Raw genomic sequence first — 27,507 nt, 5'->3', positions numbered from 1 at the left:
AATCATACCATAACGGGTCAGAACTGAAGTCAAAGCAAAACTCAAAGTTTTGCGACTTTCGGTTCCGAACCGGGTCAAAACAGTAAATGGTCGGATCAAACAAGCTTAGACCAATTATAATACTTATTATCATGTTTTATGAGTGTTAAAACAGGTTACACGCCATCTACATTACTGATTATGCATAAAATCGAAAGTTAGCATTCTGTTGACTTTTTCTAAGCAAGTTTGACTCGACATTTGGACTAGTTAGAGTGGGAATCAGAGGGTGCCCTTTTAAGGGTTTAAAGCCCACATGATTACCAACATATAACTACCTTTATTTTGATTAATCACTGGACCATTTGTGATTAACCGTTAAGTCAATCGTTAATTACGACACATTGACTTTTAAGCAATAACTAAGCGAAACTTAACCAAGAAAGGGTGGAGCACACTTACAAGAGTCCTATGCACGACCAGGGATGAGTATTGAAGGCACATGAGCTCCAGGAATGATCAGAAGTGTTGTTTGAAGGTGTGAAGAACAATGGTGCACTAAATGGCCTTTTATAGTAAACTTCACACCTTAGATCATTGACAACTAAGGCTACAAGTGTTCTTGGATGATCACCAAGTGTCCCTGAGTGCTAGGGGACGTTTAGGGGGCGCCCATGCTCTCATAATTGCTTCATAAGTCGGTTAAAACAGCAAACAGTGCTCCTGTCCGACTTTTCTGCATCTGGGGGGCTGACGCGGCCCGCGTTTAGGATCACGCAACCTTTACGCGGGTCGCCTGAATCCATACGTCAGAGCCCATATCTTTACTGACAATGCGGCCCGCGTAAGATCCTTTGATTCTTTAACGCGGCCCGCCTGAGACTTGTTTTTCAAGATTTTCAAATCTTTTTAATATTGCACCTGGCCTTTGGGTTTCGAAGGGGTAACTTTGCGTTTTGGGCCTCGTTTGTTTACGAATAAGGGCCTCGGAACTTTTACCCAACTTATTAACGCTTGGTTAATTTATTATTACCCGAAAGGTCACAACTTTCGATGTTTGACGCTTTTAACCCCTCGCATACGATTTTGATCATAACTTCCTCGTTTTAAAACGGAACTTCGCGAAATTTATATCGCGCATTCTAGTGAGTATAATTTATCATTACAAAGTCTCGGGTAAGCCCAAAGGTCACTCAGAAGTATAACTTAAACATGTTGACACATTTGGCCCCTGTAGTTTGTAATTCCTCACTTTCTTCTATAATTCGTTCCGTACAATCCATGATTCATTCGTTTGAAGGTACGAGCATCGTTTAGGGTTACTGTACAGTATATTTATCCCTTGTTGACATTTTTAACCCTCGAATTTACACACTTTAAATGTTTGTCAACTTTAGTCCTTTATTTAGTATTTAACACCACGTGTAACCCTAAGACATGTGTCAATACATTATTGGACGAAAAAAAAATTCCGAGGTGTTACATCCTCACCCCCTTAAAAGAAATCTCGACCTCGAGATTTATTGAAATAAATGAGGGTACTTTTCTTTCATCGTGGACTCTACCTCCCACGTATACTCGGGACCTCTACAGGCATCCCATTTTACCTTCACAATCGATATATATTTCCTGCGAAGCTTCTTAACCTGTCGATCCTCGATCGACACAGGTTTTTCAACAAATTTTAAGCTTTCATCGATGTGTACGTCTGTATGCGGTATAACCAGTGATTCGTCAGCGAAACACTTCTTTAGGTTACAAATGTGGAATACATTGTGGATACCACTGAGCTCTTCCGGTAAGTTTAATTTGTAGGCAATCGATCCGACACGTTCGATTACCTCGAAGGGTCCAATATATCTTGGGCTTAACTTGCCTTTCTTACCGAATCGCATCACCCCTTTCCAGGGTGATACCTTAAGCAAAACCTTGTCGCCTACTTCGAAATTGAAAGGCTTACGCTTCAAATCTGCGTAGCTTTTCTGCCTGTCTCGGGCAGCTTTCAATCGATCGCGAATTTGGACAATCTTGTCCGTTGTTTCAAATATAATATTAGGTCTTGTCATCTGGACATCTCCAACTTCTGCCCAACAAACGGGCGTTCTACACTTTCTACCATATAGGGCTTCAAAAGGTGCAGCCTTAATGCTTGTATGGTAGCTGTTGTTATAGGAGAACTCGACTAATGGTAGGTGGTTATCCCAATTACCACCTAAGTCGATCGCACATGCACGAAGCATGTCTTCCAACGTCTGTATTGTACGCTCACTCTGTCCATCTGTCTGAGGGTGGTAAGCCGTACTGAAGTTTAGCTGCGTACCCAAAGATTGTTGGAAACTTTTCCAAAAGTGTGAAGTGTATCTGGTATCTCTATCAGAGATAATAGACCCAGGCACGCCATGAAGGGCTACAATCTTATCCACAAACAACTGGGCTAACATATCGGAGCTATGAGTCTCCTTTATGGGTAGGAAATGTGCTGACTTAGTCAGTTTATCAACTATTACCCATATTGTATCGTTTCCCTTCTTTGTCTTTGGAAACTTGGTGATGAAATCCATCGTCACCATTTCCCATTTCCACTCGGGAAGTTCAGGCTGTTGTAGCAAGCCTGAAGGCTTTTGATGTTCAGCTTTTACTTGCGCACAAGTCAAACACTTTGCTACATAGGTGGCTATAGACTTCTTCAAGCCTATCCACCAAAAGTTTGCCTTCAAGTCCTGGTACATTTTATCAGCTCCAGGATGAACGTAATATCGGGAACTGTGGGCTTCCTGAAGGATAACGTCACGAATACCTCCATAAACAGGAACCCATATCCTTCCATTCAATCTCAGAATTCCGTCCTTGCCATAGGATAACTGCTCTTCAGTTACTCCCAGCTTTTCGTTAGGATAGTTAGCTTCTAACACAGCTTCTTTCTGTGCAGCTAACAATCTTTCATTCAGACTGTTCTTGATTTCAATGCTCTGGGCATTGATCCTTATTGGTTTCACTCTTTCTTTTCTGCTCAAGGCATCTGCGACTACGTTGGCCTTGCCTGGATGGTATCTTATTTCACAGTCATAATCGTTCAGAGTTTCCATCCAACGTCGCTGCCTCATATTCAAATCTTTCTGATTGAATAGATGCTCAAGGCTTTTGTGATCAGAATAGATCATAAATTTAATACCATACAAATAGTGCCTCCAAAGCTTTAGTGCAAATACAACGACACCCAACTCCAAGTCATGGGTGGTGTAATTCTTTTCATGCATCTTTAATTGTCGTGAAGCATAGGAAATCATCTTACCCTTCTGCATAAGCACATACCCTATACCGGTGTGCAATGCATCACAATATACGACATATTCTTCCATTCCGTCCGGCAATGTCAACACTGGAGCATTGCTCAGCTTTTGTTTGAGGAGATCAAAAGCTTCTTGCTGCTTAGGGCCCCAATTAAACTTTATACTCTTTCTAGTTAAAGAAGTTAGGGGTGCAGCAATTCTTTAAAAATTCTCGATGAAGCGTCGGTAGTATCCTGCTAGACCTAGGAAACTGCGAATCTCCGTAGGCGTCTTCGGCTTCTGCCAATTCATGACGGCTTCAACCTTGGCGGGATCCACTTGGATACCACGCTCACTGACTACGTGTCCAAGGAATTGTACTTCTCGTAGCCAAAATTCACATTTAGAGAACTTGGCGTAAAGCTTTTCTTGATGAAGCAACTTAAGAATACATCGAAGATGCTTCTCGTGGTCAGCTTGACTTTTTGAGTAAATGAGGATGTCATCGATGAAGACAATGACAAATTTATCCAAATAAGGCTTACAAACGCGATTCATGAGATCCATGAATGCGGCATGTGCATTAGTGAGCCCAAAAGGCATCACCAGGAACTCAAAATGACCATAACGAGTTCTGAAAGCGGTCTTGTGCACATCTTCGTCTTTAACCTTCAATTGATGGTAACCTAACCTTAGGTCAATCTTGGAAAAGTAGCTCGCTCCTTGCAACTGATCAAACAGATCGTCGATCCTGGGCAAAGGATACCTATTCTTGATTGTAACTTTATTCAGCTTACGGTAATCGATGCATAGACGCATCGAACCATCTTTCTTCTTGACGAACAGGATTGGCGCTCCCCAAGGAGATGAACTTGGTCTAACAAAACCTTTGGCTAGCAGATCATCTAGCTGCGTCCTCAATTCTTTCATTTCCGTGGGTGCCAATCTATAAGGTGCTCTTGCGATAGGCGCTGCTCCTGGAATGATGTCGATACTGAATTCCACTTGCCTATCTGGTGGCAAACCAGGCAGTTCTTCCGGGAAAACTTCAGGATTGTCAGAGATGACTGGAATGTCTTTAATCTTGGGTTTCTCCTCACCGATAGTCACCTGTGCCATATAAATGACACATCCTTTCTTCAAACATCTGGATGCCTTTAGCATAGATACTTGTGCAGGCAATCCATGTCGAGTATCTCCCTGAATGGTAAGTGGTTCTCCAGACGGAGTCTTGATTACCACTTGCTTCTTATTGCACACGATTTGGGCTTGGTTATGCGATAACCAATCCATACCCAATACTACGTCGAAACCAGCTAGTTTAAAGGGTAACAGGGATAAAGGAAATGAGTGATTCCTAATGGATATAACACATCCATCTAAAACAGTTGAGACTGTTCCCATAGTCCCATCAGCTAGTTCTACTTCATATTTCACATTCAAGGTTTTAACAGGCAATTTTAACAACTCACAGAACTTATCATCCACAAAGGATTTATCTGCTCCAGAATCAAATAATACTCTTGCGAATACATCGTTGATAAGAGACGTACCGATTATGACGTTGTCGTTCTGGATAGCCTCTTGAACATTCATCTGAAAGACCATCGCATTGGTCTTTTTCCCTTCTTCAGCCTTCTTCACTATCTTCGGGCAGTTAGTCTTGATGTGCCCTTTTTCGTTACAACTATAACAAGTTGCATCCTTGAGTTTCTTGCACTAAAGAGTCCTATGTTCAGAGGACTTGCAAATCCCACATGCCTTTGGCTGGGATTTCTGCTCATATCTGCACCTTCCGAAGTGGTGCTTCTTGCAAACATTGCACTTGGGCCTATCGCCCGACTGGCGGTCATTCTTCTTGGTCTCTGATCCCTTCTTGTGGTCACGATTCCCCCGATGCTTCTTGCTTGACCTACGTGAATCATCATCTTCACGTTTCCTTTTCTCACCGTCAGCATTTCTCAGAGATCTCTATCTCACCGCATCCAGCGTAAGAGACAGAGATATATCTGCCACGGATCTAAATGTAGCAGGCCTAGAAGCCTTCACGCTAGCTTTTATCTCTGGGGCCAAACCCCCAATGAAACGCGTGATCCGTTTGGGCTCCGGGGTTACAAGGTACGAAACCAATCTTGACAGGGTATTGAAACGCGTGAGATATGCCTGGCAATCCAGGTTCTTCATGACCAGTGATAGGAAGTCAGACTCTATCTTCTCAACCTCGTGCTGAGGGCAGTAGTTTTCTTTAATGAGAGCAATAAATTCCTCCCATGACATGCTATACAAAACAGCCTTCCCTGAGGCTTGAACCAATGATCTCCACCACGCTAGGGCTTCACCCTTAAATGACTGGGATACAAACTTCACCACATCCCTCTCAGCACAACCACTAATGTCCACCACGGTGTCCATTTCGTCTAACCAGGTCATACAATCCACCGTGCCTTTTTTCCCCAGTGAAATCTCTGGGCTTGCAGGAGACAAAGTACTTATACGTGCAACCCTTGGCGCGAGGTGCATCAGTGAACACTTTCTTCTTAGGACGGACACTATCCTCATTTGATGAGTGCCGATCGTCGTCCTTCTTAGGCTTAGACTGGGTTGAGGGTGGTTTGCGGTGATGCTCAGAATGGGTTTTTGGTTTAGAGTGTGGTGCAGATCGGGTCCTGCTTCGAGACTCGCTATACTCTTCGTACTGCCGATCCAAGGCTGTCTTCACAGCGTTGTCTACTAAAGCTTTCAATTCCGCGCCCGTTATATGAATTTGGGCGTTATCATTGTCATCCTCCTTAGAATGACTATTGATGTAGGTTAAAATACCCATATTTGTCCCGTGTAAATTGTATAATTATTGTATAGTTTTTTATTCTTTTTATTTAGTTTTAGTATTAGATTACATTATTTGGTGTTTTGGCAGGTTCTGGTGCAAATGGAGCGGAAACGAGTAATAAAGAAATAACCTGCCAGTTGAGTAGAGTAGGGCGCCAATGACTGAACTAAAATATTGCAACCATTTTCCGTGATTAGGCCGAACCCGCTATTTCTATGTTGCGGTTGCCATCTTTACTATTATTTATTGGTGTGGTGTTGGGCTTTTAATACATATATAAAACAATTGTATCCATACATCAGATGCACGTGAGTCTAGTTTTGGAGGATATCAAGTGGACATCAACAACTAAATGGGTTGCCATGATTTTGTTTGGGCTGTGAACAAAAGAAAGAGTGTGGCGCAAAAATTTTAGGGAGGCAACAGCAAGTGGAATTATGACATTGGGCCGCAAGAAAGGCATAAAACCCAACCATATTATCTTTCGACAAACATCAGTTGGGTATGGTTTTGTTATTTTTGTGGGCTTTTGAAACATTTGTTAAGTGGATATTAATTATTAAAAAAACCCTAAATGGTGAAAGGAGATATATATTGAATTGAAGTATTGTTGAAATAGAAAAGGGGAGTTAGACGACAGAAGGATAAGGACGACAACATCAGAGGACGGACGCACGGAGAAGATTATTTGGAGAGGGAGGTTCGATCAGCCGTAAAAAGAAGAAGGGTTCAAGATTCAAAGCCGCAATCAAGATTCAAGTCCGGGTTCACAACGAGTTAGTGTTTTGGTTTTAATTTACTTTATGTTATTCGAACCAATGAACATGATTTGTTATTTATTTGAGACTTATTTCTTTTTAGTGACTATGGTTCTTGGCTAATTTTCTTTAACTACCTAGATATGGTTGAATGATTGCTATATGATTTGATTATATTTTGGATTTATGGAAGCTATGGATTATTTATAAATTGTAAACGGCTTGTTCTATTGGTTAGATGTGTTTGCGTGCTTGATAGTATTTGAATATTGATTATTGCTTCACATGAATCTTGGTGACGGTCTTTATCACATAATAGAGTCATGCTAGGATTTTAGGTTTTGGTGAGTGTCTATATCACATAATAAATCTCTAATCCTTTAGGGTGAAAATTGCATAAGTAGCCTTAGAAGTAATAATTGGTAATCTTATAAAATCAAGTGCTCTACTAATCATCAATAGCTGTAAGGTGCGAGATTATTGCTAGGTCTAAGTGATTAAACCGCAAGGTGGGTCCTTCTTAGGAAGTTAACCTTTTGGCTGCTGTCTAGCAAGTCTAGCTGAGAAAACAAGCCTATCCTAGGTTTAGGTCTCGTAAGGGAGTGAGCCTTTTAGGATACTTTTATAAACCCATTAGATGTCTTGTAAAGGAGTCTAATAATTGGTAATTTAACAACCTTTAGGGGATCTTAGCGTGCTCTTGAAAAGGGTTAGGGGTCCTTAGATTTCCCGAGAGGTGAGAATTTTAAGATCCTGGTTCCATAGCAGACAACTTCCAATTATACTCGTAACTAAAAGCAATCAGGATTCCTGTCTAGGTAGTTCCTTCACCATCCTTGAGTTCAACCTTCGTGTGAGTTGCGTCTGGTTCGTCTAGTTAGTTTATTTTCAATTATATTTTTAGGATATTTAGAAACCCCCCCAATCAATAAAATATTAGTTAAAGTCCGTGTCAGTCTAGGTCTAGATAGAGTCATTAGCGTAATCAGTAGAGTCTCTTGGGTTCGACACTCGGACTTGCTTTAGCTTTACTACATTGATCGGTTCACTTGCCGGTTGTGTGGTTTAGGGTTTAGAGAGTCTTAGTTTTATAAATTTAAAGCTTAGAGAGTCTAGAATTAGGGTAATTTTAGTTGTTTTCAATTAACCCATTTTCAGCACATCAAGTTTTTGGCGCCGTTACCGGGGAACCCAAGACCTATTAGCTCCATTTGGGTCAGCCATTTGAGATCTTGATCTGCTACAGAGGATAATGACAAAATTTTATTAGGAGTTTATTATGGAATTGTCTTTTATGGCAATTCATTAACCATGGTAAACATAGACCATATTCGGTTAATTTGTTACTCACTTTTATTTAGGATTTGAATATAACTTATCCTAATTACAAACAATATTGTTAGTGGCACAAAAGCCTAGTCACAAGGAAGTTTTATATATTATTAGCCAGGATTTCAGAGAATCAAGGCATGAAGGTTTGAACCAGAGTTCTTTTACCTTTTCTGACAGGGAGTCATAGACTACAACTGTGTTTTGTCTTTAATGACAATAAGTATGGCCGTAGGCACTACATCACTAATGGATGATTTAACCCATGGTTTATAAATCATTAATTTAGGTCTTGGAATCCTTTGAAGGATTCTTATATAAGAATGACGCGTGTGATTTTAACAAATCACATCTGCCAAGAATGTTAACATGTTTACAGAGGTTAACAGGAATCTGAACCTTTTACCCAGGTCTCACCATCTTGGCCGGGTCTTAAAAGGACACCAGGCTAGGTCTCACCATTTAAGATTCTTTATTTAGGCAGACTTATTTAAAAGGAATGATTTTTAATTTATTTCATATAATAATGTATTAAAATGACAAAATGAAATTTATAAACTTAACATTCCATTAATCATAATGATGATTACACACTGCCCTAAATGGGACTTTCAATAGACAAATACCTACGCAGATGTTTACAGAAAACAAGTCCACGCAGGGACCAAATACAAGGATAGATGTCCGCACAGGGACAAAAAGATAAGTCCACGCAGGGACTGAAAGGCAATTGTCTACGCAGGGACTAAACACAATAAATGTCCACGCAGGGACTTGGTTAAAATAGGAAATACAATAGAACATATAAAGACTAATGATCTCGCTTCTTCTTCACCTTTAACAGGTTTGCTAGGCCCGTAAGGAATCCATGATTATTCTTACGTTCTTGCTCAAAGTCTCGTTCCACACAATTTAAACGGTGAAGGATTTCTTCCTGCTCCGGTGGGGAAAAACGTGGCTGCTGCGTTACGTGCTGAGCCAGAGTCCTAGCAGGAGCTGGATACCCATGCGCTGCGTATCCTAATCCCCAAGGATCCCCATAAGGTCCTTCGGGATGGAGGGCGTTTGTCACACCCCGATTTCCACGTGTCTCATGAGCAACCTGTCACACCCCGATTTCCACGTGTCTCACCGGTGGGCCCGGTGGGGGATTACCGTGACGATGTTGGCAACAATATAGTCAAACCACACAATTATATAATGCACAGCGGAAGCATAAGATAAATATATAAATTTCAACCTCTGGTGATAATATCAATGTATTACAGAAGTTGAATATCCACAGTGGATCGTAAGTAAAAGTAAAGTATTGTTCCATTAGATACTGCAATCAAGCTTGCGAGGCTTATCCCGACGCTAGGGAGCTAATACCAGCCAATTACGTTTAGGTACCTGCACTTAATCTTTTTGGGGAAAATACGTCAGTTTACACTGGTAAATACATTCAACTGACACATTTGAAAATGTTTATTAAAATTGATTTGAATGCACAAGGCACAAACTCTTTTATAACTTGGGAAAATTCATAATGATCTTGTGAACGTTTTACATGTTCTTTTATGCGTTCAGTAGCCCGGGTCGTGCCGGGTTAAAGATTTATAGACACACCACGTTCGCGTAAAACCGTAGTACAGAAACCAACGGCTACGTCTTTTAGTTTTAATGTCGACACTTTATACCGGGTGTACGCCTACACCGGGATGTCGATGGTCGTGGCCATTTCGTAAAATGATGCCGAGGATATCCGGGACAACGGTCATTAAACCCCCCAAAGGCTTATAAGCAACAAAACTGTTTAAATGAGCCGATCATATTTAATCAATTAACCACCTCAGCGATGGAATTATATAATGCTTAATCAAGCGGTATTAATATACCGTAACCCAAGCCCATATAGGGGAAATAAGTTAAAGTATTTACCTTTGCAAGTATAAATCCTTAATTAAGATCAAGTCACCGATAGCTTTTACTGGGGCTCCTAATCTGGAACGAAGGTTTTAATTAACCTCTTAGAATCCTAACGGTCCTTGTATTAGCCGTAGCCTAAACCGGTTGATTCCGATATATAGATATGGTTAATTCGCACGAAAAGGCGAAAACCGAGAATGGAGTATGATTTGGACCCAACAAGTTCAGTGACTTGTTTTATATGGGTTTATAGTTCATACTCTGGATTTTGGGGTTCAAATAATATAATTTGACCCATATCGGCTATTGCACGAAAACTAGTTCCGTGGGCCGTACCGTGTGCGCAAATAGGCGAAACGGTTAACCATAAGAGTCGTACGCTTATTTCCTAAGTCAATATGCCTTAAAAGTATTTTGGTATCAGTAGGATACCTTCCGTAATGCCCGTAACGAGTTTAAGTTTATATTATGCCCCGTAGGGGCTTTTCGGTCATTTTAAAGACTTTAAAAGGGATTTTCGAGTTCTACAGGAAATCTGAGTTTCCCGAACAGCTTACAAAGCTTAAAACATTTTATTTATTATTTAAAACCAGTGGCAACTGGAATCGGGTCAAAAGACCTTGTAGAACTCCCGTTTTGGCCAAAAAGGGCATATTCGGTATTTACCGAACCGTAGCCATAACCGCAGGTTATGAGCAAGGTAAAAATTATTAAAAATCTTTAAAATTCCCAAAATATTATTTTACCACAGTGGGTAAAAGTTTTGGTGACGAAAACTTGGGTTAGATGGGCGTTATGCTAATTGCGCCGTAAAATACAAAACTTTCTTAAAAGTGCGCATTTTAGCATAACTCTCATTCTAGACCTCGGATTGACGTGAAACTTTAAGGACATGCTTATAATTTAACAAGCAAGGTTTTGATCCGTTCACGTGTCCGAAATACTCGTTTTAATTTTAAAAGACCGTTACGGTCAACTTTTAGGCGAATGACGGAAATGCGCTAAAGACTTGGATAACTCATGAACCGACCACAGAGGCTTATACCAACATGTGACCTGGTCATAAGAGAGTCCTGAGGTATATTTATACCTCGCTAAAACGGGTCAGAACTGAAGTCAAAGCAAAAGTCAAACTTTTGCGACTTTCGGCCCCGAACCGGTTCTACATAGTAAATGATCGATTCAAACGAGCGCAAACATGTTTATATACTTATTATCATGTTTTATGATTGTCAAAACAGGTTCCATAACATATATATTACAGATTATGCATAAGTCGCTAAAATAGCTTTCTGTTGACTTTTTAACCGCACGTTTGACTCGACATTTGACATAGTTAGAGTGGTGATCAGGGGGAACCATTTTAGAGGTTTAATACCCACATAAATACCAACTCAAAACTACTTTTGGTTCGTCATAAGACTGAACCATCACTGAGTTATTTTAAAGTCAAACCGTAGTTACGACGGTTTGGTTCTTAGCCATTTACTAAGCATAAACTGAATCACAAGGGATCTAAACGACTTACAGTAGTTGGTTCTTGCTTAGGGAACTTCAGAGAAGTCTTGAGAGCTTGAGAGATGTTTAGTAGAAGTGTTTTTGAGTGTGTGAATGTTATGAGCCAAAGAGGCCTATTTATAGTCACACAAGACCCTCAAGATCTTTACACAACATACTATAACTGATCATGGATCATGGGCAGGTGTCCCTAAGGGTAATGGGTCGTGTAGGGGTCACCCATGCTGCCATAATTGATCAAATGATCGTTCAAGAGCTCAAAAGTCAAGAAGTTACAACCATTCTGCATCTGGGCGTCGTACGCGACCCGCATGGACAATCCATGCAACTTGTACGCGGGTCGCCTGGGATTAACAATTCAGACGCGTAATAGAGGGAGCTCGCGGCCCGCCTCAACTTAGGTTTAAACCTTACGCGGGTCGCGTGAGGTTATATTTTCAGAATTTTTCAAATCTTTTATAATCATTACAGAATCGGGCCATTAATAACGAAATCTTTCGTAATGATTCACCTGGCCTTTCGGTTCTGAAGGGGTAACTTTGCGGTTTGGCCCTCGGTTATTTACCGATAGGGGCCTCGTGTTAATTACCCGCATTATTAAGTCCCCGGTTTATTTATTAATTATATTGGAAAGCCTTAACTTTCACTGTTGACGCTTTTAACCCTTCTTCTACGAATTCGATCGTAACTTTCTCGTTTCATATCGAAACTTCGCGAAATTCATATATATTATTTTAGTGAGGGTATAATACCGTTACAAAGTCTTTGGAACGTTAAAGGGTCACTCAGAGGTATTATTAAACATGTTGACACAGTTAACCCCTGTAGTTTGTAATCTCTCACTTTCTCCCGCGTTTTATTTTTTTTTTGTACGATCTATAATTTATTCGTTTGAAGGTTTAAGCATTATTTAGGGATACTATACAGTATATTTACCCTTGTTGACATTTATAACCCTCGAATTTATATACTTTCAAGGTTTGTCAAAATTAGTCCTTTATTTATTATAGATGCCACATGTAAACAAATGACACGTGTTAACACATCATTGGACACAAAAATTTCGAGGTGTTACATCCTCACCCCCTTAAAATAAATCTCGACCCGAGATTTACTCAAATAAATAGGGGTATTTTTCTTTCATTGTAGCTTCGACTTCCCACGTATATTCAGGACCTCTACGAGCATCCCATTTGACTTTTACAATCGGTACGTGCTTTCTGCGAAGCTTCTTCACCTGTCGATCTTCAATCGACAAAGGTTTTTCTATAAATTTTAAGCTCTCATCTATATGCACATCTGTGTGTGGAATCACCAACGACTCGTCGGCGAAGCACTTTTTGAGATTGCAGATGTGGAACACATTGTGAATTCCATTGAGCTCTTCAGGCAAGTTTAGTTTATAGGCAACTGATCCGACTCGTTCAATGACCTCAAAAGGTCCTATGTATCTCGGACTCAATTTGCCCTTCTTGCCGAAACGCATCACCCCCTTCCAGGGTGACACCTTAAGTAATACTTTTTCACCCACTTCGAAGTGAAAATCCTTACGCTTTGGATCAGCGTAGCTCTTCTGCCTATCGCGGGCAGCCTTGAGACGTTCCCGGATCTGGACAATCTTGTCCGTAGTTTGGAAAACAATCTCTGGTCCCGATAATTGGACCTCTCCTACTTCCGCCCAACAAACAGGCGATCTGCATTTCCTACCATATAATGCCTCAAAAGGCGCAGCCTTTATGCTGGTGTGGTAGCTATTATTGTAGGAGAATTCGATCAGGGGTAGGTTTTTATCCCAGTTACCACCTAGATCGATCGCACATGCACGAAGCATGTCTTCTAGCGTTTGGATAGTACGCTCACTTTGACCGTCCGTCTGTGGATGGTAAGCCGTACTAAAATTTAAACGCGTGCCCAAAGATTGCTGGAAACTCTTCCAGAAGTGTGATGTGTATCTAGTATCCCTGTCGGAGATAATAGACACAGGTATGCCGTGTAAGGCTACAATCTTATCAACATAAAGTTGGGCTAACATATCGGAGCTATATGTCTCCTTGATGGGTAGAAAATGAGCTGATTTAGTCAGCCTATCGACTATGACCCATATTGTATCGTTTCCTTTCCTGGTTTTGGGTAACTTGGTTATGAAGTCCATAGTTACGCATTCCCACTTCCACTCGGGAAGTTCAGGCTGTTGTAGCAAGCCAGACGGCCTTTGGTGCTCGGTTTTGACTTGAGCACAAGTCAAGCACTTTGCTACATGGGCGGCTACAGACTTTTTCAAGCCTATCCACCAATAATTTGCCTTTAAGTCTTGGTACATTTTATCAGCACCAGGATGGACTGAGTATTTGGAACTATGGGCTTCCTGGAGAACAACATCACGTAGTCCTCCGTAAACTGGAACCCATATACGTCCATTCAGTCTTAGGATTCCATCCTTGCTAAGAGTCAACTGCTCCTCAGTTACTCCCAGCTTTTCATTAGGATAATTAGCTTCCAACACAGCCTCTCGCTGTGCAGCCAAAATCCTTTCAATCAAATTATTTTTAACCTCAATGCTCTTGGCATTGATTCGAATGGGTTTTACCCTTTCTTTCCTGCTCAACGCATCGGCGACTACATTCGCCTTGCCGGGATGGTACCTGATTTCACAGTCATAATCATTCAGGGTTTCCATCCAACGGCGCTGTCTCATGTTCAACTCTTTCTGGTTGAACAGGTGCTGAAGGCTTTTGTGATCTGAATAAATCACAAATTTAATACCATAAAGGTAATGCCTCCACAACTTAAGTGCAAATACAACGGCACCCAACTCCAAATCATGGGTGGTGTAATTCTTTTCATGCACCTTTAATTGCCTTGAAGCATAGGCAATCACCTTGCCCTTCTGCATAAGCACACACCCCATGCCTGTGTGTGATGCATCGCAGTAAACTACGAATTCATCTGTACCCTCAGGTAAGGTCAACACAGGTGCGTTACTTAGCTTCTGCTTCAGTATTTCAAAGGACTCTTGCTGCTTCGGGCCCCAAATGTATTTTTCTTTCTTCTTGGTCAAGGAAGTCAAGGGCGCAGCAATCCTTGAAAAATTTTCAATAAATCTTCGGTAGTATCCTGCTAAACCCAGGAAACTACGTATTTCGGTAGGCGTCTTTGGCTCTTACCAGTTCATGACTGCCTCTACCTTAGCGGGATCCACTTGGATACCACGCTCACTCACAACGTGTCCTAAAAACTGGACCTCTCGTAGCCAGAATTCACATTTCGAGAACTTGGCGTAGAGTTTCTCACGTTGTAGTAATTCGAGAATGCAACGGAGGTGCTTCTCGTGGTCAGCTTGATTCTTAGAATAGATCAAGATATCGTCTATGAAGACTATGACGAATTTATCTAAATACGGCTTGCACACGCGATTCATGAGATCCATGAACGCAGCCGGTGCATTTGTGAGCCCAAAAGGCATCACTAGGAACTCGTAATGACCATAGCGAGTCCTAAATGCAGTCTTGTGTACATCTTCATCTCTGACCCTTAGTTGATGATAACCCGACCTTAAGTCGATCTTGGAGAAGTAACTTGCTCCTTGCAGTTGGTCGAACAGATCATCGATCCTTGGTAAAGGATATCTATTCTTTATGGTAACTTTATTTAGCTCTCGGTAGTCGATGCACAACCGCATCGATCCGTCCTTCTTCTTTACAAATAGGACAGGAGCTCCCCAGGGAGATGAACTAGGTTTGATAAAACCTTTCGCCAGCAGTTCATCCAACTGGGTCCTTAGTTCTTTCATTTCCGTTGGCGCTAATCTGTAAGGTGCTCTGGCTATCGGAGCTGCTCCAGGAATGATGTCAATTCTGAACTCCACTTGTCTATCTGGTGGCAAACCAGGTAGTTCTTCAGGAAAAACCTCGGGGTATTCAGAAATGACAGGAAGATCCTCGATCTTCGGCTTTGGTTCTTCAATTATCACCTGAGCCATGTAAATTACACAGCCTCTGTTCAAACACCTTGAAGCTTTCAGCATAGATACGTCTTCGGGCAATCCGTAGTGCGTATCCCCTCGAATGGTAAGAGATTCACCACTCGGAGTCTTTAAGACTATTTGTCTCTTGCCACAAATGATTTGGGCCTGGTTATGGGATAACCAGTCCATGCCTAGCACGATGTCAAAACCCGCCAATTTGAAGGGAAGTAGAGATAAAGGAAAAGAATGGTTCCTAATGGATATTTCACATCCTTCTAGAACGGTAGAGACGGTTTCTATCGTGCCGTCTGCTAACTCTACTTCGTATTTTACGTCTAGGGTTTTGATTGGCATATTTAGTAGTTGGCAAAATTTCTGGTCTACAAAGGACTTGTCAGCGCCAGAATCGAACAGTACTCTTGCAAATATATTATTTACGAGAAAAGTACCTGTAAGCACAGTGTCGTCCTTGACCGCTTCCTTTGCATCCAAACGAAAAATTCTCGCATTTGATTTCTTCGTTTCTTCCGCCTTCTTGGCATACTTCGGGCAATTACTCTTTATGTGCCCCTTTTCGTTACAATTATAGCAGGTTGCATCCTTTATCTTTTTGCACTCCACTGTCTTATGCTCCTTGGACTTGCATAGCCCACAGGGTGGAGTCCTTTGTTGCGACTGCGAACCAGACGCAAACCTACACTTCCCGGAGTGAGGTTTCTTGCAGACCTTGCAGTATGGTCTCCCATCAGCTTGCCCCTCCTTCTTTGCCTCCGACCCTCTCTTGCCCTCACCGTTTCCACGGTGCTTTTTACCGGACTTTCGTGAGGTATCATCCTCACGTTTTCGCTTTTCAGCCTCCTTGCTCCTTTGCGCCCTCAGACGGACAGCATCAAGTGTAAGAGACAAGGAGAGGTCAGTAACTGACCTGAAGGTCGTTGGCCTAGAGGCCTTTACGCTGGCCTTGATCGCCGGCTCTAAGCCCCCAATGAATCGGGCAATCCTTCGTGGTTCTGGTGTCACAAGATATGGCACCAGTCTTGACATAGTGTTAAAGCTTGTCAGATAAGCTTGACAATCCAGGTTTGTCATCACCAGTGAGACAAAATCTGCCTCAATCTTCTCAACCTCGTGCTGAGGGCAGTAGTTTTCTTTTATGAGGGTAATAAACTCCCCCCATGACATTTTGTACAAGGCAGACTTACCTGAAGCCTGCACCAGAGCTCTCCACCACGCCAGGGCCTCGCCCTTGAATGACTGGGACACAAACTTAACCACGTCCCTCTCAGCGCACCCGCTGATGTCCACTATCGTGTCCATCTCGTCCAGCCAGGTGATACAATCAACCGCACCTTTCTCCCCTGTAAATTCACGGGGCTTACATGATACAAAGTATTTGTAGGTGCAACCCTTAGCACTGGACGCATCCGTATATTCTCTATCGCGGTGAACGCTGTGCTCAGTAGACGAATGCTTGTCGTCATCTTTCTTGGGTTCAGAGGGTGGTTTGGAGTGTGTCTTTGGTTTAGAGGGTGGCTTTGACACAGATCTGCCTTGAGACTCAGTATTCTGACGATCAATAGCTGCCTGGACAGCATTGGTTGATCAGAGCCTTTAGCTGTGCGCCTGTCAAATGTACTGACGCATTGTCATAGTCATCTTCATTCGTGTGGCTGTTCTCTCCATTGGGATCCGCCATTTGTAACTTGAATCTGTTACAGAAGATAACAAAATTTTAATTTAGGAGATGATTATGTGATTGTCTTTTATGACAATTTGTCAACCATGGTACAGAGACCATATTCGGTTAACTTATTAACTCATTAAATATTAGGATTTGAATATATCCTATTTTAACTATATAAATAGTATTGGTGGCATACAGCCTAATCACGATGATGTTTTATAATATTAGCCGAGATTCCAGAGAATCAAAGGCATAGAGAGTTGAACCGTAGTTCTTTTATCTCTTTCTGACAGAGAGTCATAGACTACTACTGCCTTTTGTCTTATAAGACAATTATTATGGCCCATAGGCACTACACCTCTAATGGATGTTTTGATAATATTGGCCCGTAGGCACTACATCACTAATGGATGTTTTAATAATTCTGGCCCGTAGGCACTGCATCACTAATGGATGTTTTAATAATACTGGCCCGTAGGCATTGCATCACTAAATGGATGTCTTTATAGTACTGGCCCGTAGGCATTGCATCACTAAATGGATGTCTTTATAGTACTGGCCCGTAGGCATTGCATCACTAAATGGATGTCTTTATAGTACTGGCCCGTAAGCATTGCATCGCTAAATGGATGTCTTTATAATATTGACCACCTTCATTGGTGATTTAACCCACGATCTATATATCATTTAGTTGGGTTTTGAAATCCTCAAAGGATTATTGTATAAGAATGACGTGCGTGATTATAACGAATCACATCTGCCATGAATGTTAACATGCGTACAGAGGTTAACAGGGAATCAGAATCTTTTCAGCTAGGTCGTACCATCTTGACTGATCTTAAAAGACCCCAAGCTAGGTTTCACCCCCTTAAGATTCTTTATTTAGGCAGATCAATGTAAAAGGAATGGTTTTGATTTATTTTTATATATTAAAACAAAACTCATAACATACATTCCAAAATCTCAAATACAATTACATTTTGCCCTAAACGGGTCTTTCAAATAATACATACCTCCATAGAGGTTTTAAAATAAGTGACAAGTCCACGCAGGGACTAATATAAGATAGGTGTCCATGCAAGGACTAAAGATAAGTCCACGTAGGGACTGAAATACGATAAGTTGTCCACGCAGGGACTTATTTCAAAGTAGAAATTACAGTAGTACTACTATTACGGGCTAGTGGTCACGTTTCTTCTTTTTGCCCTTTAGTAGGTTCGCCAAGCCCTTGAGAAATCCTCTGTGGCTTTTCTTCTCTTCCTCGAACTCTCTCTCCACACGATCTAGTCGATGGAGTATTTCTTCCTGTTCAGGAGGAGAGAATCGTGGTTGTGGCGCTTGATGCGGAACTGGAGGTCTGGGAGGTATTGGATACCCATGAGCTGAGTAGTCCGGTGGTCCCATGTTTCCATGTGCTCCGTCAGGGTAGCGCGCATTATATCTAGCCGACACCACATATGGGTCGTGCTCATAGCCGTAGTTGTATTGTGCTTGTGATGGTTCAAACGGGTTGTAAGTCGTTGGACCTGTGTACGCTGGTATGGGTTGGTCATACCCAAATGGTGGCGAATTTCGTGCAGTAGGTGCGGAATTCGCTTCTTGTATAGGACTTGAAGGTCCTTCTTCATGTAGCGGCGGATAGTGGCTACTACTAGAATGTCGAGGAGTGCTGAAGTGGTTACCCCCTCCTCCTCGTGTAGACATACGAGCATTGGTCCTCCTACGCCTCGGCGGATCAGGTATAACTGGTTGTGCCGGTGGCGGAGGTGGTGGCGTAACTGCCTCAAAGCGTGAATCCTCAGAGGGATCCTGCGGATGTCTCGGTTGCGATGTCTGATGAGATGGTGTGTTATACCACTCATGTCGGTCAAACAAGGCCATAAAGCTATCTGGGCCTTGATACTGCGGACCATGATATGAAGATCCATCAGATACTTCTATCGGATGCGTGGGCGTACCACGAGCTGGTTCAGTTGGATCCTCATCTTCCTCCATAGGATCTTCAGAAAAATGGTCTTGTGGCCCTAGTGGAACAAATCCTGAAGGTTCCTGTATGTAGTCAGCCGGATTAAACTGAGCTACGTAGTACGGACTAGGGTCGTCGTAGTTCCGGTGCGAAACCGAACGTTGTAGAGGTATGAAGGAAGGTTGTGGGTTGTTGGGATTATTTTCTGAATCTGGCCCAAAGGAATGCCGGTAGGATGGCGTCGAGCTGTGCGAAGTGGAATGCCTCGCTGGTTCGTAAAGATCTCTTCGTCTCTGTGGCTCTTCGCTTCTTGTCATCGAAGGATGTCTTGTACCAGATGGTCCAGCTTCTTGATCGTGATGTGTCACGATCTCTCCTCGGCCTCTACGTCCCCTTCCTCTTCCTCGGAATATAACAGGTGGCATTTTCCTGCTCCAAAACTTATTAAAAATCAAATCGAAAAATAAAGACAAAAAGGAGTATAAATCCGAATTTGTCCTAAGTTCTTGTCTAGACTCAAGTATGTGCAATTGTGTCACTGAGATTAAACACATTAGGATAGTGTTTAATTCACTCAATGTTGGCTCTGATACCAACCTGTCACACCCCGATTTCCACGTGTCTCATGAGCAACCTGTCACACCCCGATTTCCACGTGTCTCACCGGTGGGCCCGGTGGGGGATTACCGTGACGATGTTGGCAACAATATAGTCAAACCACACAATTATATAATGCACAGCGGAAGCATAAGATAAATATATAAATTTCAACCTCTGGTGATAATATCAATGTATTACAGAAGTTGAATATCCACAGTGGATCGTAAGTAAAAGTAAAGTATTGTTCCATTAGATACTGCAATCAAGCTTGCGAGGCTTATCCCGACGCTAGGGAGCTAATACCAGCCAATTACGTTTAGGTACCTGCACTTAATCTTTTTGGGGAAAATACGTCAGTTTACACTGGTAAATACATTCAACTGACACATTTGAAAATGTTTATTAAAATTGATTTGAATGCACAAGGCACAAACTCTTTTATAACTTGGGAAAATTCATAATGATCTTGTGAACGTTTTACATGTTCTTTTATGCGTTCAGTAGCCCGGGTCGTGCCGGGTTAAAGATTTATAGACACACCACGTTCGCGTAAAACCGTAGTACAGAAACCAACGGCTACGTCTTTTAGTTTTAATGTCGACACTTTATACCGGGTGTACGCCTACACCGGGATGTCGATGGTCGTGGCCATTTCGTAAAATGATGCCGAGGATATCCGGGACAACGGTCATTAAACCCCCCAAAGGCTTATAAGCAACAAAACTGTTTAAATGAGCCGATCATATTTAATCAATTAACCACCTCAGCGATGGAATTATATAATGCTCAATCAAGCGGTATTAATATACCGTAACCCAAGCCCATATAGGGGAAATAAGTTAAAGTATTTACCTTTGCAAGTATAAATCCTTAATTAAGATCAAGTCACCGATAGCTTTTACTGGGGCTCCTAATCTGGAACGAAGGTTTTAATTAACCTCTTAGAATCCTAACGGTCCTTGTATTAGCCGTAGCCTAAACCGGTTGATTCCGATATATAGATATGGTTAATTCGCACGAAAAGGCGAAAACCGAGAATGGAGTATGATTTGGACCCAACAAGTTCAGTGACTTGTTTTATATGGGTTTATAGTTCATACTCTGGATTTTGGGGTTCAAATAATATAATTTGACCCATATCGGCTATTGCACGAAAACTAGTTCCGTGGGCCGTACCGTGTGCGCAAATAGGCGAAACGGTTAACCATAAGAGTCGTACGCTTATTTCCTAAGTCAATATGCCTTAAAAGTATTTTGGTATCAGTAGGATACCTTCCGTAATGCCCGTAACGAGTTTAAGTTTATATTATGCCCCGTAGGGGCTTTTCGGTCATTTTAAAGACTTTAAAAGGGATTTTCGAGTTCTACAGGAAATCTGAGTTTCCCGAACAGCTTACAAAGCTTAAAACATTTTATTTATTATTTAAAACCAGTGGCAACTGGAATCGGGTCAAAAGACCTTGTAGAACTCCCGTTTTGGCCAAAAAGGGCATATTCGGTATTTACCGAACCGTAGCCATAACCGCAGGTTATGAGCAAGGTAAAAATTATTAAAAATCTTTAAAATTCCCAAAATATTATTTTACCACAGTGGGTAAAAGTTTTGGTGATGAAAACTTGGGTTAGATGGGCGTTATGCTAATTGCGCCGTAAAATACAAAACTTTCTTAAAAGTGCGCCTTTTAGCATAACTCTCATTCTAGACCTCGGATTGACGTGAAACTTTAAGGACATGCTTATAATTTAACAAGCAAGGTTTTGATCCGTTCACGTGTCCGAAATACTCGTTTTAATTTTAAAAGACCGTTACGGTCAACTTTTAGGCGAATGACGGAAATGCGCTAAAGACTTGGATAACTCATGAACCGACCACAGAGGCTTATACCAACATGTGACCTGGTCATAAGAGAGTCCTGAGGTATATTTATACCTCGCTAAAACGGGTCAGAACTGAAGTCAAAGCAAAAGTCAAACTTTTGCGACTTTCGGCCCCGAACCGGTTCTACATAGTAAATGATCGATTCAAACGAGCGCAAACATGTTTATATACTTATTATCATGTTTTATGATTGTCAAAACAGGTTCCATAACATATATATTACAGATTATGCATAAGTCGCTAAAATAGCTTTCTGTTGACTTTTTAACCGCACGTTTGACTCGACATTTGACATAGTTAGAGTGGTGATCAGGGGGAACCATTTTAGAGGTTTAATACCCACATAAATACCAACTCAAAACTACTTTTGGTTCGTCATAAGACTGAACCATCACTGAGTTATTTTAAAGTCAAACCGTAGTTACGACGGTTTGGTTCTTAGCCATTTACTAAGCATAAACTGAATCACAAGGGATCTAAACGACTTACAGTAGTTGGTTCTTGCTTAGGGAACTTCAGAGAAGTCTTGAGAGCTTGAGAGATGTTTAGTAGAAGTGTTTTTGAGTGTGTGAATGTTATGAGCCAAAGAGGCCTATTTATAGTCACACAAGACCCTCAAGATCTTTACACAACATACTATAACTGATCATGGATCATGGGCAGGTGTCCCTAAGGGTAATGGGTCGTGTAGGGGTCACCCATGCTGCCATAATTGATCAAATGATCGTTCAAGAGCTCAAAAGTCAAGAAGTTACAACCATTCTGCATCTGGGCGTCGTACGCGACCCGCATGGACAATCCATGCAACTTGTACGCGGGTCGCCTGGGATTAACAATTCAGACGCGTAATAGAGGGAGCTCGCGGCCCGCCTCAACTTAGGTTTAAACCTTACGCGGGTCGCGTGAGGTTATATTTTCAGAATTTTTCAAATCTTTTATAATCATTACAGAATCGGGCCATTAATAACGAAATCTTTCGTAATGATTCACCTGGCCTTTCGGTTCTGAAGGGGTAACTTTGCGGTTTGGCCCTCGGTTATTTACCGATAGGGGCCTCGTGTTAATTACCCGCATTATTAAGTCCCCGGTTTATTTATTAATTATATTGGAAAGCCTTAACTTTCACTGTTGACGCTTTTAACCCTTCTTCTACGAATTCGATCGTAACTTTCTCGTTTCATATCGAAACTTCGCGAAATTCATATATATTATTTTAGTGAGGGTATAATACCGTTACAAAGTCTTTGGAACGTTAAAGGGTCACTCAGAGGTATTATTAAACATGTTGACACAGTTAACCCCTGTAGTTTGTAATCTCTCACTTTCTCCCGCGTTTTATTTTTTTTTTGTACGATCTATAATTTATTCGTTTGAAGGTTTAAGCATTATTTAGGGATACTATACAGTATATTTACCCTTGTTGACATTTATAACCCTCGAATTTATATACTTTCAAGGTTTGTCAAAATTAGTCCTTTATTTATTATAGATGCCACGTGTAAACAAATGACACGTGTTAACACATCATTGGACACAAAAATTTCGAGGTGTTACAGCGTTGTAATTGGCCGCTACCACGTATGGGTCGGCATCTGCATAATTATAGTTGTAGTGCGTGTGAGCTGGCTGCTCAAACGAGTTGTACGCTTTGGAACTGGCGTACGCAGGTATAGGTTTATCATACCGAAATGGTGGCGGAGGTGGTGCAACTGGTGCAGAATTCACCTCTGCAGGGTGGCCCGAAGGTTCACCCATTTGTGGTTCTTCAGGCAATGGCGGAAAATGACTCGCACTCGAGTGGCGAGGGGTGCTAAAGTGAAATTCCCCTCCTCGGGTGGACATCCGCACGCCTGATCTCCTACGCCTTGGCGGATCTGGAGGTGCTTGAAGAGGTTTCTTCTACGCCTCTGAGTATCACAAACTGTGTGAGGTAGACCGTCACAGTGGGGGATTACCGTGACGTAGTTGGCAACAATATAGTCAAACCACACAATATTTAAATGCACAGCGGAAGCATAAAGATAGATATATTCCGACCATTAAATGTAATATCCGAGTATCACAAACAGTCGAATATAATCCACAGGGGATCAAAATAAAATAGAATAATGTTCAACAGATAATGGCATCCCAAGCTTGCGAGACTCTAACGATGCTAAGGAGTGGCCAGCCTATTTCGTACAGAACCTGCATTTAATCTTTTTGGGGAAAATACGTCAGTTTACACTAGTAAATACATTCAACCGACACTTTTTGTAAAAAGGTTTAATAAAATTGATTTGAATGCACAAGGCACAAACTCTTTATAACTTGGGATAATTTATCAATTAAATCTTGTAAAAGAATTACATGTTCACTATGCGTTCAGTCGCCCGGGTCGTGCCGGGTTTAAGTTTAATAGACACGCCACAAAGCATAAAGCCGTGGCGGGAAAACCTACGGTTATACCTTTAATAATATAGACACATTGTCGGGTGTACGCCTACACCCGCGTGTCGAGGTCGTGGCCATTTCGTAAAATGATGCCAAGGATATCCGGGACATGGTCATTAAGCTCCCAAAGGCGTAAAGCCAACAAAACCAATTTTTAAACGGGTCACATTGATAATACCCAACTACTAATGAGTTAGGGTCAATTGCCCGACCAAGCGGTATTTTTTATATACCGTAACCCAAGCCCGTATAATGGAAAATAAGTTAAAAGTATTTACCTGAGCAAGTAATAACCTCAATAAACAAATGCAAGTATCTTTTACTGGTCTCCTATTCTGGAATGAAGGTTTATAACAACCTATTAGAATCCTAACGGGTCTTTAATTTAGCCTTAGCTTAGACCGGTCAGTTTCAAAGGATAAATACGGTTTAATCGCGTGAAAAGCGAAAACCGGGAATGGAATATGGTTTGGACCCAACGAGTTTGAAGACTTGTTTTACATGGGTAGTATAACCACACTCTTGATTTTGAAGTAAAAACGATAAGGTTTGACCCGTTTCGGCTAGTCTGTGTAAACTAGTTACATAAACCGAACCGTGCGCGCAAAAGGCGTAACGGGTAACCGTAAGAGTCTTACACAAGTTTCCTAAGTTAATATGCTCATAAAGAGGTTGTGGTATCAGTAGGATACCTTCCATAATGCCCGTAATGAGTTTAAATCCAATATACGCCCCGTAGGGGTATTTCGGTCATTTTAAAGATTATAAAAGAGGTTTCCGAGTTCTACAGGAAATCTGAGTTTTCCAAACAGTTTATAAAGTTCAAAATACTTTATTTATTATTAAAAATCAGTAGCAACTGGAATCGGGTCAAAATACCATGTAGAACTCAAGTTATGTCCGAAAAGGGTATATTCGGTATTTACCGAACCAATGCTATAACCGCAGGTTACGAGCAGGTTAAAATAATTAAAAATATTTAAAAATTCCAAAATATTATTTTACAACAGTGTGTAAAAGGTTTGGTGTCGAAATTTGGGTTTAGATAGTCTTTATGCTAATTGCGCCGTTTAATTACTAAAGTTTCCGTAATTGCGCTATTTAGCATAACTCCTATTCTAGACCTCGGATTGACGTGAAATTTTAGGGACATGCTTAGAATCAGTAACTAAGGTTATTGTCCTTTCACATGTCCAAAATTCCCGTTTTAAAGTAAAAAGGGCGTTATGGTCAACTTTTAAGCATTTAACGGAAATGTGCAAACGACTCGGACAAACAATGACCTGGTTACAGAGGGTTATACCATCATGTAACCTGGTCCTAAGAGAGTCCTAAGGCATATCTAAATCATACCATAACGGGTCAGAACTGAAGTCAAAGCAAAAGTCAAAGTTTTGCGACTTTCGGTTCCGAACCGGGTCAAAACAGTAAATGGTCGGATCAAACAAGCTTAGACCAATTATAATACTTATTATCATGTTTTATGAGTGTTAAAACAGGTTACACGCCATCTACATTACTGATTATGCATAAAATCGAAAGTTAGCATTCTGTTGACTTTTTCTAAGCAAGTTTGACTCGACATTTGGACTAGTTAGAGTGGGAATCAGAGGGTGCCCTTTTAAGGGTTTAAAGCCCACATGATTACCAACATATAACTACCTTTATTTTGATTAATCACTGGACCATTTGTGATTAACCGTTAAGTCAATCGTTAATTACGACGGATTGACTTTTAAGCAATAACTAAGCGAAACTTAACCAAGAAAGGGTGGAGCACACTTACAAGAGTCCTATGCACGACCAGGGATGAGTATTGAAGGCACTTGAGCTCCAGGAATGATCAGAAGTGTTGTTTGAAGGTGTGAAGAACAATGGTGCACTAAATGGCCTTTTATAGTAAACTTCACAACTCAGATCATTGACAACTAAGGCTACAAGTGTTCTTGGATGATCACCAAGTGTCCCTGAGTGCTAGGGGACGTTTAGGGGGCGCCCATGCTCTCATAACTGCTTCATAAGTCGGTTAAAACAGCAAACAGTGCTCCTGTCCGACTTTTCTGCATCTGGGGGGTTGACGCGGCCCGCGTTAAGGATCATGCAACCTTTACGCGGGTCGCCTGAATCCATACGTCAGAGCCCATATCTTTACTGACAATGCTGCCCGCGTAAGATCCTTTGATTCTTTAACGCGGCCCGCCTGAGACTTGTTTTTCAAGATTTTCAAATCTTTTTAATTATTACACTTGGCCTTTGGGTTTGAAGGGGTAACTTTGCGTTTTGGGCCTCGTTTGTTTACGAATAAGGGCCTCGGAACTTTTACCCAACTTATTAACCCTTGGTTAATTTATTATTACCCGAAAGGTCACAACTTTCGATGTTTGACGCTTTTAACCCCTCGCATACGATTTTGATCATAACTTCCTCGTTTTAAAACGGAACTTCGCGAAATTTATATCGCGCATTCTAGTGAGTATAATTTATCATTACAAAGTCTCGGGTAAGCTCAAAGGTCACTCAGAGGTATAACTTAAACATGTTGACACATTTGGCCCCTGTAGTTTGTAATTCCTCACTTTCTTCTATAATTCGTTCCGTACGATCCATGATTCATTCGTTTGAAGGTACGAGCATCGTTTAGGGTTACTGTACAGTATATTTATCCCTTGTTGACATTTTTAACCCTCGAATTTACATACTTTAAATGTTTGTCAACTTTAGTCCTTTATTTAGTATTTAACACCACGTGTAACCCTAAGACTTGTGTCAATACATTATTGGACGAAAAAAAAATTCCGAGGTGTTACATCCTCACCCCCTTAAAAGAAATCTCGACCTCGAGATTTATTGAAATAAATGAGGGTACTTTTCTTTCATCGTGGACTCTACCTCCCACGTATACTCGGGACCTCTATGGGCATCCCATTTTACCTTCACAATCGGTATATATTTCCTGCGAAGCTTCTTAACCTGTCGATCCTCGATCGACACAGGTTTTTCAACAAATTTTAAGCTTTCATCGATGTGTACGTCTGTATGCGGTATAACCAGTGATTCGTCAGCGAAACACTTCTTTAGGTTACAGATGTGGAATACATTGTGGATACCACTGAGCTCTTCCGGTAAGTTTAATTTGTAGGCAACCGATCCGACACGTTCGATTACCTCGAAGGGTCCAATATATCTTGGGCTTAACTTGCCTTTCTTACCGAATCGCATCACCCCTTTCCAGGGTGATACCTTAAGCAAAACCTTGTCGCCTACTTCGAAATTGAAAGGCTTACGCTTCAAAGCTGCGTAGCTTTTCTGCCTGTCTCGGGCAGCTTTTGTGACAACTCGAACTTTAGACTTGCTTTGATGTAACGTTACGTGCTTATGAGAACTGAATTA

The 27,507-nt window shown here is 41.4% G+C and overlaps 1 long non-coding RNA gene across 1 annotated transcript; it reads left to right on the top strand.

The window, feature by feature from the left end:
• Window positions 1–6,055: 6,055 nt before the first annotated feature.
• LOC118492350 lies at window positions 6,056–6,991 on the top strand. The gene is made up of 2 exons (XR_004893297.1): window positions 6,056–6,580; window positions 6,698–6,991. It is a non-coding gene; the product is annotated as an uncharacterized LOC118492350 (long non-coding RNA).
• Window positions 6,992–27,507: the final 20,516 nt, after the last annotated feature.

The sequence above is a fragment of the Helianthus annuus genome, chromosome 5 (genome assembly GCF_002127325.2).
Source record: "Helianthus annuus cultivar XRQ/B chromosome 5, HanXRQr2.0-SUNRISE, whole genome shotgun sequence".
NCBI classification, from domain to species: Eukaryota; Viridiplantae; Streptophyta; class Magnoliopsida; order Asterales; family Asteraceae; genus Helianthus; species Helianthus annuus.
The sequence above is the reverse complement of the archived record's forward strand: the minus strand, read 5'-3'. Positions and strand labels throughout refer to the sequence as shown.